The following is a 13,100-nucleotide window of genomic DNA, read 5'->3' as shown; positions in this document are numbered from 1 at the left end:
GTGGTTTGCTGCCAGCCACGGGGGTCTTTGCTGGCTGTTCACTGCCACTGCTGCCTGAGGGTCCCCTCTCAGGACCAAGGCTTAAAGGTATTGATGAAGTCTGCCTGGTAGGTTGTCTCTACCCTCCCCTCTTGTGCCCCGGTTCCTTGCAGCAGTGGGATTTTTGCTGCGTCGGTAGCACCTCACTTTCCCCTCCCTCATGACGCTGAGGATAATGCTGCTTGAGGGCGCCACGTCTGATCAGCGACATCATCATCACCACCACTGCTACTTTCCTCCAGGGGCTGGGACAGGATCTCAGGTGTGGCACTGGATGCCCCTCCCTGACTCTGTTGACTGCTTACAGCCAACACCTCCTGTGCAGTCTCAGCACGTTCCACCTGCTGCCTTTGGGGGACTACTACCTCCTCCTCATCAGTAAAAAGTGGTAGAGACTCCAAGGGCAAATCAAGGTTTGCCAAGAGTTCCCTGGCAGAAGGTGCCCCAGAGGTGAGGGCATAGTAATAAGAAGGGACGGGGCAGAGGACTGTCGCTGACCGTCCCATGTAAGGGTGGTGTTGGATGATCCAGCAACCTCATTTGGGAGCTTTGGGCGGTGGAACTGGAGATTGGGTAAGCCAATCTAGAACAGCTGGCTGTGTGGTTCTTACATAACCAGTGGGAGTCTGGGGTAGCTGCACCCTGCTGCACGCCTGTTGCCCCGGCTGCCACCGGGCCTGGTGCTGCCACTTCTCTTACCCTCACCGCCTGTCGTTGCAGTCCTTTCCTTGGAAATTACGGAAGTAGGACCGCTTGGACATAGTCTTGGTTGGTGGAAATTTGTAAAATTAAGGCACAAAGTTTCAGTGACTATTGCTTTGTGGGTTGGCGGCACCCAGCAAAGCAGAAATGTACAGGTTATCACAAACAAACAATTTTTTTTTTTTTTTATTTATTTTTTAACTTTTTTGGTTGCGGGCTGCTAGACAGGGTTGACGGCACCCAGCAGAGCAAAAACGGACAGCTTTTGTGGGGCGCTGACTTAGCGTCACCTATAACAGCTTATCACAAAAAAAACAAGTAAACAGTTTTTTTTTTAAAGTTTTTTTTTTTACTTTTTTGGTTGCGGACGGCTAGACGGGATTGACGGCACCCAGCAGAGTAAAAACTGACAGCTTTTGTGGGGCGCTGACTTAGCGGCACCTATTACAAAAAAACAAGCAACTTTTTTAATTTTTTTGGAAGTTTTTTTTTTTTTTTTACTGTTTTGGTCAGGCGGCTAGATGGGGTTGACGGCACCCAGCAGAGCAAAAACGGAGAGCTTTTGTGGGGCACTGACTTAGCGGCACCTATAACAGCTTATCACAAAAACAAGCAAGCTTTTTTTTTTTTTAAGTTTATTCTTAACTTTTTTGGTTGCGGCTATACGCGGTGAACGGCACCCAGCAGAGCAGCAACGTCTAGCGTCTCCTCTCGGTTACGAAATAGTAGCTGGTTCAATGCTACTTGTCCTGAGTGACTCTTCTCACTTTTCTCTCCCGATTTTTTTTTTTATCTCCCTATCTCTCCCTAGATATCACAATTTTTTAGTTAGATGCCTATCTCTCCTCTCTCTACCTAACTCTTGATTTCTTTGCCTCTTTCCCTATGTATGGGCTTATCTTCTTTATCAAGCTTTCCCTGGATCTTGCAATTTTTTTTATTTTTTATCTTCCTCTTCCTGCTTCTCTCACAAACAATATATACTCCTTCTCTTTCTCTCCCTGTACTTATCCAGTTGTTTGGCTACCTAATCTATGTGTTTTCCCTTCTCTGCCTAACGTGGACCTTCCTTTCTCTCTGCCGTCTGGAAACACAATGAGAAACTGCAGCCAGGCTCAAGAATTTCTGTTCCTGGAGTGACGTCACACACCTTGATATTCACATAAAAACAGGATACAAAGGAATATAGGAGTAATAATCCCTTGTATCCTGTTCTATCTCTGATTAAAGTAAAGTTTTGCCACGCCGTTGCGATTTTAACAAGATTCGTAACAAACTTTCTCAAACTTTTTGCAAAGTTCATAACGAATCTGGTTCATAAAAGTTCGTTTCGCTCATCCTTACTTCTGATAGTGTGTATATCACATCCGTCTTATCCTGAGAGACAAAAATGTCTGGTGCAGGTGTATAGCAGAATATTTTTAGAAAAGGGGCTATATATATGTAGACAATTTCTATACTTGGACCCTTCTGATAGTGTGTATATCACATCCGTCTTATACTAAGAGGCAAAAATACCTGGTGCAGGTGTATAACAGAATATTTTTTAAATATATATATAAAAATTTCTATACTTGGACCCTTATGATTGATAGTGTGTATATCACATCCGTCTTATCCTGAGAGACAAGAAAACCTGGTGCAGGTGTATAGCAGAATATCTTAAAAAAAGGGATATATATATATATATATATATAATATATATACGGACAATTTTATACTTGGACCCTTCTGATAGTGTGTACATCCACATCCGGTCTTATCCTGGAGAAACAAAAATACCTGGTGCAGGTGTATAGCAGAATGTCTTAAAAGAAAGGATATATATATTGTATAGACAATTTCTATATTTGGACCTTCTGATAGTGTGTATATCGCATACGTCTTATCCTGAAAGACAAAAATACCTGGTGCATATAATATATATATAATATATAATATATATAATATTAATATATAATAAAAGTCTTAATAAAAGTGCTCTATATATATATATATATTATATATATATATATAGAGATATAGACAATTTCTATACTATATATAATATATACTATATACTACAAATCATATATATCTATATATATATATATATATATATATACACACACACAAGTCCTAAATATTACAGAAAAATACTGTTCTCATCTACAAGTGTAGAAATCAGAATTTGAATACAAAGTCATGGCACAGCAGCAGGAAACCTCACAAAGCGTTTCAGGCAGGAGGGCAGGGCAGAGAGTCTTGCTCAAGGAGCAGAAGAGGAAGTAGCGCAGGAAGAGGGTCCAGTGGCAGGCCTGAGCTTCCTTTGTCACACCAGGGTCGTGTCCACACATCTAATTCCACAGTCCTGGAGTGGCTGGCTCACACTTCGACGTCCACAAGGATGAGTAGTGAGACAGCATGCCAGGTATCTGTGGGTACCTCGGACACGACCTGACTCGGCACGGGCGCGCAGCAATTCCCCCACGTCCTCCATCTGACATCCTCAGCAACATCCCGCTAACTTTTGAAACGCCACCTGCAAGGGAACTGTTAATATACAATCAGGGTTGCCCAGATCGTCACGCAAGGACCAACTGATACAACAAAATTATAACCTTAATTGCTGTGAAGATCTAATAGTATAAAACGTAACTTTTAATTCATTTTAATAAAAAGTGTGTGAACACCAAGTGAATTTAATGACTGAAGATAAAGGGATAACTTGTTGTGGTTCGGATGATGTAGTCATTTGTTACGTAACACAGGAGTCAGTGGGCAGAGCAAATATGTCTGTTGGTGACAATATACCGTAGGCTACTAGATGGCAATAGAGAATTATAATAATCTTGATTCTGGACAACAATTGTCCTATTAGATACAATGCCAATATATAGTGATGGTCCGTAACACAGGAGTCGGTAAAGCAGAGCAAATATGTCTGTTAGTGACAATAAACAATAAGCCACTAGATGGCAATAGAGGATTATAATAATCTTAATACTGAACAACAGTTGTCCTATTGAATACAAACCTCAATGCAATATATAGTGATGGTGAAGAGGGAGATCCGGTAAGGCTCAGACTGATCACATATATGCTGCTTATACCCTGATACAGGGCCCCTAGGGGCACGATCATTGCTGTGTTTGATACCAGGTGCAACTATTGATCCAGTATTCACTGTAGCCCCTCTTTTTTTAGAAAGGTTTTTTCATTGTCTCTCTGCAGTCAGGACAATACCACTTGCCCTTAGGTTTGTAAGCCAGTCCAACACATGAAAAATGGAACCACTCTATGGAACATTCTTTATTGTCACATCCGATCATCTCCCCATAGGACACCTGGTTACACAAGCAATATGTTGGCTCATTGGGATCGATTGAAATGGGTATAGGGGACACATCCCTTTCCTGTTTGTGTTTGGCTCTCTTTTTCTTTTTGGAAGACTAGGGCTTCTTTTCTTTAGGTGGATCATCAATATCATCTGTCCCATTCACCATATGACACAAGTCTCTACTCTCACTGTTGCGGTGTCGGCGAGGTCGCCGAGTAGAGCGCTCTGCCGTATTGGAGTCAGCCTTTGCCTTTTCTGTGGATTTTTCATTTTCATCTGGGTCTAAGAAGCCCCTGCAATGGGCATCAATCTGCTTGGTCCTATTTTCTACCAACTCAAACACCTGAGTGACCAGTTGTATCTTATCGTCCCCCAGCTCCTGGGTGATGATCAGTGCCCTCTGAAGCTGCTGCAGTAGACGCTTCTTCTGAAGGGGGTCATTTTCATTAGAATGCTTCTCGGAGACCTCATCTACCTCCTTTAGTGCTTCTCGGTACTTGGTGTCGATCTCCCGCAGCAGGGTGACGCTCCTCTGGATCTCCAGCGGTAACGACTCGATGCACTCCAGGTAATCCTCCCCATAGGTGACCAGCTGGCTCTCTTCCACCCCGCCGCTACCACCGTGCGAGTAGTTGAACGCCTGTGGCGGCTGCTGTCCTAACATGCTCCCGTGCTCAGGGCATCTACTCGGGCCGCCGGGTTCCAAATTGGAATGCGGCCCCAGAGATAGAGCGGAGGAGATGGAGAGAGGAGCGCAGCGCAGCGCCAGAGCCCCGCACAGACCACACACCGGAGCCACCGACGCACTCCCGGAACTCCGCTGGATGCCCTGAGCACGGGAGCATGTTAGGACAGTAGCAGCAGCCGCCGCAGGCTCGCACGGCGGTAGCAGCGGGGTGGAGGAGAGCCAGCTGGTCACCTATGTGGAGGATTACCTGGAGTGCATCGAGTCGTTACCGCTGGAGATCCAGAGGAGCGTCACCATGCTGCGGGAGATCGACACCAAGTACCGAGAAGCACTAAAGGAGGTAGATGAGGTCTACGAGAAGCATTCTAATGAAAATGACCCCCTTCAGAAGAAGCGTCTACTGCAGCAGCTTCAGAGGGCACTGATCATCACCCAGGAGCTGGGGGACGATAAGATACAACTGGTCACTCAGGTGTTTGAGTTGGTAGAAAATAGGACCAAGCAGATTGATACCCATTGCAGGGGCTTCTTAGACCCAGATGAAAATGAAAAATCCAAAGAAAAGGCAAAGGCTAACTCCAATACGGCAGAGCGCTCTACTCGGCGACCTCGCCGACAGCGCAACAGTGAGAGTAGAGACTTGTGTCATATGGTGAATGGGACAGATGATATTGATGATCCACCTAAAGAGAAGAAGCCCTAGTCTTCCAAGAAGAAAAAGAGAGCCAAACACAAGCAGGAAAGGGATGTGTCCCCAATTCCAATGAGCCAACATATTGCTTGTGTAACCAGGTGTCCTATGGGGAGATGATCGGATGTGACTTTTTTTTAGAAAGGGTCTCCCAGTAACTATATCAAATTAACTGTTTGTCACAAACATAGCTCATACTGCATTTTCTTACTATAGCAATAAACTATTAGCGCTACCTCAGTGCGGCCAGATAAATGAGATTGCTCAGCTGACTCCTATGTATAACTCGTAGTGGTAGCAAGCAGCAACGGAATGTTGCCCGGCAGAGCCGGCAAAGGCTCTGCCGTGATGCAAGAATCCGAACCACAAAGAGTAGATGTTAACTATCCCTAATGTTCACCTCCATCAGTTAAAATACACCCAAATTACACCACCACCCTGACGACGTTTCACCCGCCACCTGCAAGGGAACTGTTGGCGTCTATGAGCAGCCAACTGCTCTTTGATGATGATAAACACGTGGGGGAAGAGACAGGGGACAATCAAGTGCAGGGCATAGCTGTGTTGGAGGCAATATCAGAGCAGGCCCATGTTAGGCCTGGCAGTAGGCAGTAGACGAGAGAGGGCTGGGCAGGAGCCTGATGAGGATGATAGCATCATTCTGGAACAGGATGATGCTACATCGGATGTGACATGGGATCCACGGCAGGATTTGGCTTATTCGACGGATTCGTCAACCGGGAATCCTTCCGCCAGCAGGCTTGCCACAACTAAAAAGCAGACAGGCAGCAGTAGTCAACTAACAAGTCAGAAGCGTAGCCGGGACAAGCAGATGACTACTGGGGAAACCTCCTCCACTGCAGGTCCTAGTATCGGCAGCACCCACCCATCCTCGCAGCCTGTCGGTACTAGACTCTACACCTTGCTTGTGTGGCAGTTTTTTAAAAAGTGCCCAGTGGATACCAGGCGCATTTAAAGAGGCAAGAGTTGCCATCCTGGCACCAGCGCCATGGGTGCCCATATGAAGCGCCACGACCTTTCCGCCTGGGAGAAACGGGTGATAGTGGGTCACAGCAGGCCCAGACAGACCCGCCGTCAACAGCAGCAGGAAGCAGCAGTAATCAGGGGGGCCTTTCACAGAGTCAGACCTCCTCTGTGGAAGGGAGTGTGGCTTCACTCCCTTCTTCGGCTGGTGGCCCCTGTGTTGCTAGCAGAAGGCAGCCTGGCATCATGGAGTCCCTATACCGGAGGCAGACATATGCATCCAGCAATCCCGCAGCAGTCAAGCTGAACGCCCACCTGGTCAAGTTGCTGGTGCTCCAGGCTCTGCCGTTTAAAGTTGTCGACACTACTTTTCCAACACAGCTATCCCGGCGATGTATAGCTATGTCGCGAAAAGGTTGCTGACTCGCTGAGCCATTCAGTGAGCAGACATGTACATTTAACCACAGACATCTGGAGCTGTAATTACGAGCAAGGGCAGAATATGTACATTACTGCTCAGTGGGTAAATGTAATATGGCCGGCGGACCCCCAGCAACTTGGCCAGGGAAGGGCGATGACACCACCCCGTTGTCACAGCAGGGTTCCTGTGTCACTGTCCTCCTCCACCTCCTCCAGTAGGTCCAAAACCTCCTCAACCGCCAGTGTTCCTCCCTTGTACCACTTGTGTGTAGCACGAAGGTGTCACGCTGTGCTGCATCTAGCCTGCCTGGGTGAAATGAGACACACAAGAGCTGCACCGCCTGCTCGAGATGAAAATCCTCTCGTAGCTGACTCCACGCCATCTTAAAGTTAGGATGGTGGTGAGTGACAATGGAAGCAACATTCTCTCTGCGCTGTGTTGAGGAGGTATGAGGCACGCCCCGTGTATGGCACATGTTTTAAACCTAATAGTTACACACTTTCTAAAGTCTTAATCCCATTTACAGACTGTGCTGTCAATGGCTCGAAAGCATGTAACCATTTCAGCCATTCAAGTCGCTTTCAGTGGTCAAGACACAGGACTGAGCGCCATCATACCCATGCTTCATGTACTGGAGCTGATGCTGATGCGACTCAGTGGCGAGGGGGAGGAGGTCTTGCCACTGTCGCAGCCTGGGTTGCTGGAGGAAGGCTTGGTGGAAGAGGAGGGAGAGGAAGTTGAGGAGGAGGAGGAGGACCTGAACGCACAGGAACTCTTAGGGGAGATGGGTGGAGGAGAAGGAGATGATCCTTCCTGCCAGACCAGAGGGGGGCCAGAGGAGGATATTCAGGGCTATAAGGAGGATGGAGGCAGTACCCATTGGCAGTATGCTGTGGAGACGGAGGCGGGGACTCCTTCCCACTCCCTGGTGGAAATGGCTAAGCACATGTTTATATGCTTTCGGGCTGACCCACGCTTGCAAAGGATTCGTCAACGGGACAAGTTCTGGCTTGACACACTACTGGACCCACGGTATCACAACAAGCTGTGTGAATTCATTAACCCTTCCCAACGGGAGGAAAAAATGAATTATTATAGAGAGGAGCTGGGTACACAGTTAGTGGCAGCCTTTGGAACACAGCGCCATTCCCACCAGGGCCACACAAGCAGCGCTGCCTCCTCCACATCATCCTCTAGCAGCTTGGGTGGCATGAGCAGCGGCACCAGTCTGAGCCTGATGTCCATGATGCACGCTTTCATGCAGCCACAGGCCAGGGTAGCAGGAGCACCCGCACAGCAGCAGGACATGGCGGCACACCTCAAGGTGTTTTTGGACTCTACGTTGCCACCTAACATGCCGTAACCCCTGGACTACTGGGTGGGTGGACTGGGTGGACTAGATGTCTGGCCACAACTCGCTGAATTTGCTTTGTCCATACTCTCCTGTCCGGCCAGCAGTGTGTCATCCGAGCGAGTTTTCAGCGCAGCAGGTCATATTGTCAGTCCCAGGAGAACCAGATTGTCCTCTGATAGTGTGGAACGTCTGACTTTCATCAAAATGAACGCCACATGGATAGATAAGGACTTTGTGACATCTGCTCCTTATACCACAGAGTAGGATTTGGTCCTGTTGTCACGAAAATGTAGGAAATTTTCTGCATCTATTATGGCCTATATGTGAACTAGAGCTTACTGGTCATTCCACCATTCCTGCTGCCCTGCTACCTCTCGCCTGTCCATGGACCTCATTAATCTGCTTCTGCTGCTCATGTCACCCCATTACAACTGCTACTCCTGCCCTGGCTTCCATCTTGGCTACTGCTGGGCCTTCACTTGCCTCCATATTGGCTACTGCTGGGCCTTCACTGGCATCCATGTTGACTACTGCTGTGTCTGCCCTTGCCTCCATTTTTACTACTGCTGCTCCTGTACTCAGGGGCGTAACTAGAAATGGCAGGGCCCCATAGCAAACTTTCACATTGGGCCCCCCCCCACGACACACACATACAGAATGTGGCCTGCATATTATTGGCGATCATCATCAACCCCCCCCCCCATGATTTTGGCCTGCATCTTATTTGGGCCTGGGATCATAATCATCATTATTCCTCCCCCCATCATCATCATAATCATCATTCCAGCCCCCGCCCCCCCCCCCCGATCTTCATCATCATTCCACCCCCCGCCCCGCATCATCATTCTAACTCCTGCCCCCCCATCATCATTCCAACCACCGCCCCCCCATCATCATCATCATTACAACCCCCCGCCCCCCCATCATCATCATTCCACCCTCGCCCCCCCCATCATCATCATCATTCCAACCCCCCCATCATCATCATCATCATTCCAACCCCCGCCCCCCCCATCATCATCATCATCATCATCATTCCAACCCCCGCCCCCCCCATCATCATCATCATCATTCCACCCCCGCCCCCCATCATCATCATTCCAACCCCGCCCCCCCCATCATCATCATCATTCCACCCCCGCCCCCCCATCATCATCATCATTCCAACCCCGCCCCCCCATCATCATCATTATTCCAACCCCCGCCCCCCATCATCATAATCATCATTCCACCCCCCCAAACATCATCATCATTCCCCCCATCATCATCATCATCATTCCCCCCCCGCCCCCCCCCATCATCATCATCATTATCATTCCAACCCCCCCCCCCCCCCCCATCATCATCATCATCATTCCACCCCCCGCCCCCCCCATCATCATCATTCCAACCCCGCCCCCCATCATCATCATCATTCCACCCCCGCCCCCCCCCATCATCATCATCATTCCAACCCCCGCCCCCCCATCATCATCATCATTCCAACCCCCGCCCCCCATCATCATAATCATCATTCCACCCCCCCAATCATCATCATTCCCCCATCATCATCATCATTCCCCCCCTGCCCCCCCATCATCATCATCATTCCAACCCCCGCCCCCCCCATCATCATCATTCCCCCCCTGCCCCCCCCATCATCATCATTCCAACCCTCGCCCCCCCATCATGATCATCATCATTCCACCCCCCGCCCCCCCATCATCATCATTCCCCCCCATCATCATCATCATCCATCATCGCCTCCATGTTGGCTACTGTTGGGTCTTAATTGGCATCCATGTTGACTACTGCGGGGCCTTAACTTGCACCCATGTTGACTACTGCTGTGCCTGCTCTTGCCTCCATGTTTACCACTGCTGCTCCTGTACTGGCCTCCATGTTGGCTACTGCCGGGCCTTAACTGGCATCCATGTTGACTACTGCTGTGCCTTCACTGGCCTCATAATTGGCCACTGCTGGGCCTTATTTGGCATCCATGTTGACTACTGCTGTGCCTGCCCTTGCCTCCATGTTGGCTACTGCTGGGCCTTAACTGGCATCCATGTTGACTACTGCTGGGCCTTAACTGGAATCCACGTTGACTACTGCTGCAAGCCTGCCAGTCTCTTCCAACACAGGAGCCAGAAACAACTATCTCTGCAAGATAAGTGCTTTTATATTGTATTTGTGAGCGAGTTTTGGAGCGTGCAAGTTTTTGATCTGAAGTGTGTTTTTGTCTCAAGTGCGGGACTTTAATATTCTGGGACTTTAGATTCGGGGAGTTTTAGAGGAAAACAAATTGTTTACTTGCTTTCTGAACACATTGTTTGCTTTTGTTTCTTGTTGTTTTTGTTTTGTTTAGTTATACATAATATCCCCATAAAAATGAGTGCCATGTTTGACAATGCGGCCCAATGTACATCTTGTGCGATGTATGCAATCCTTGATCAACCGATCGAGGGTGCATACCATTGTGGGAGATGTGTGCATGTTGCTGGTTTGGAAGCCCAGATCCTGGATCTAAATGAGCAGCTGCAACGATTGAGATACATTGGCAAACTGGAAAGGGGTCTGCTTCTGACTGAGCAAGCGCTCCAAGGGGTAGATGGGGGAGAGAGTGATAGCATGGAGGTGCAGGAGGAAGAGGCAGCTAGTTGGGTCACAGTTAGAAAACGGGGTAGAGGGAAGAGTGTGAGGGAGGCCAGTCCTGATCTGGCACACCCCAACAAGTTTTCCAAATTGGCGGATGAATGGGATGTTGATTCAGGGGTGGCATTGCTGCAGCAAGACACTGCCTCTGAAAGCCAGGGGGGTGTCTGCTCCAGTAAGGTGGGAAACAGGAGTTCAGGGCAGGCCAGGCAGGTACTGGTAGTGGAGACTCAATTATTAGGGGGACAGACAGGGCAATCTGTCACAAAGACCGGGATCGTCGAACGTTGTGTTGCCTTCCTGGCGCTCGAGTTCGTCAGATCGCGGATCGGGCTGACAGATTACTGGGAGGGGCTGGCGATGACCCAGCAGTCATGGTGCACATTGGCACCAATGATAAAGTTAGAGGTAGGTGGCGGGTCCTTAAAAACGATTTCAGGGACTTAGGCAGGAAGCTTAAAACTAGGACCTCCAAGGTGATATTCTCCGAAATATTACCTGTACCACGAGCCACACCTGAGAGACAGCGGGAGATTAGGGAGGTTAATAAGTGTCTCAAGAGCTGGTGTAGGGTAGAGGGGTTTGGGTTAATGGAGAACTGGGCCGACTTCTCGGTCGGTTACAGGCTCCACGGTAGGGACGGGCTGCATCTCAATGGGGAGGGTGCAGCCGTGCTGGGGGAGAAGATAGCTAAGAGGTTGGAGGAGTGTTTAAACTAGGGACCGGGGGGAGGGCAACTACAATATAGTAAGTGAAGACAGAGTAGATGGAGAGCTGGGCCTAGATTATGGAACTGGGGGTGGAGCGGCGGGGGGGGGGGGGGGGGGGGGTTAGAACAGTCACTAGTGATAAGAGGAAAGGGAATATGGAAAAACATATTAAATGTATGTATACTAATGCTCGAAGCCTCACTAATAAAGCTGAGGAATTAGAACTCATAATGGTTGAAGAGAAATATGATATAGTGGGGATAAGCGAGACATGGCTGGATGAGAGTTATGACTGGGCTGTTAATATCCAGGGTTATAGTCTATTCAGAAATGACCGTAAAAATAAGAAAGGGGGAGGGGTCTGTCTATATGTTAAATCATGCCTTAAGCCCATTCTGCGGGAGGATATAAGTGATGATAATGTGGAATCTCTTTGGGTAGAAATAAGGGAAGGGACGAAGAATAATAAAATTCTTATAGGAGTGAGTTATAAACCTCCAAGTATAGTGGAAGAGTCAGAAAATCTTCTTATAAGACAAATAGATGTGGCAGCGAAGCAGGGGGAAGTCATTATTATGGGGGACTATAACTACCCAAATATAAACTGGAAAGCAGAAACCTGCAGCTCCAGGAAGGGAAGCAGGTTTTTGGAAATAGTAAAAGATAATTACCTTTCCCAACTAGTACAGGAACCAACAAGAGGGGGGGTACTCCTGGACCTAATCTTAACCAATAGGCCAGACAGAATATCAAAAATAGAGGTGGGGGGTCACCTAGGTAATAGTGACCATAACATAGTAAGTTTTCAATTATCCTTCAATAAAATGATTAGAAGAGGGGCTACAAAAACATTAAATTTCAGGAAGGCTAGAGAGGAAGAGAGGACCTTGGGGACATAGACTGGGACAATGCCTTCAGAAATAAAAGTACACAAGAGAAATGGGACATATTTAAGAGCATCCTGGGTAAATCGTGTGAACGACACATACATATGGGAATAAAAGTAGTAGAAATAGGAGAAATCCAATGTGGTTAACTTCAGCTGTAAGGGGTGCAATAAATGATAAGAAACAAGCATTCAGAATACTAAAACAAGAAGGTAGTGGGGAAGCATTGAGCAACTATAGACAGAAGAAAAGAATGTGTAAAAAGCAAATAAAAGAAGCAAAAATAGCAACAGAAAGAAGGATAGCCACAGAAAGTAAAACGAATCCCAAAATGTTCTTCACCTATATAAACAACAAAAGACTTAAAACTGAAAATGTTGGTCCCCTCAAAAATAATCTGGGTGTAATGGTGGAGGGGGAAGAGGAAAAGGCCAATCTATTAAATACATTTTTCTCTACTGTATTCACAGAGGAGAATCCCATAAAAGAGGACATGACTAGGGATAATATAAATCCTCCCATAAATCTCACCTGCCTAACACAGCAAGAAGTGGGGAGACGCCTTAAAAACATTAAAATCCATAGGTCACCGGGCCCAGAAGGTATCCATCCTAGAATTTTGCAAGAATTAAATACTGTGTTAGACAGACCGTTATTCCTAATATTTAAAGATT

The 13,100-nt window shown here is 47.7% G+C and overlaps 2 pseudogenes; one reads left to right on the top strand and one right to left on the bottom strand.

Moving 5' to 3' along the window:
• Nucleotides 1-3,923: 3,923 nt before the first annotated feature.
• LOC138777131 (inhibitor of growth protein 2 pseudogene) lies at nt 3,924-4,724 on the bottom strand (annotated as a pseudogene).
• Nucleotides 4,725-4,962: 238 nt separating this feature from the next.
• LOC138777130 (inhibitor of growth protein 2 pseudogene) lies at nt 4,963-5,482 on the top strand (annotated as a pseudogene).
• The last annotated feature ends 7,618 nt before the right edge of the window (nt 5,483-13,100 follow it).

This window comes from Dendropsophus ebraccatus, unplaced genomic scaffold (assembly GCF_027789765.1).
Source record: "Dendropsophus ebraccatus isolate aDenEbr1 unplaced genomic scaffold, aDenEbr1.pat pat_scaffold_509_ctg1, whole genome shotgun sequence".
Lineage (NCBI taxonomy): Eukaryota > Metazoa > Chordata > Amphibia > Anura > Hylidae > Dendropsophus > Dendropsophus ebraccatus.
Note: the sequence above shows the minus strand (reverse complement) of the source record. Positions and strands in the feature narration are given on the sequence as shown.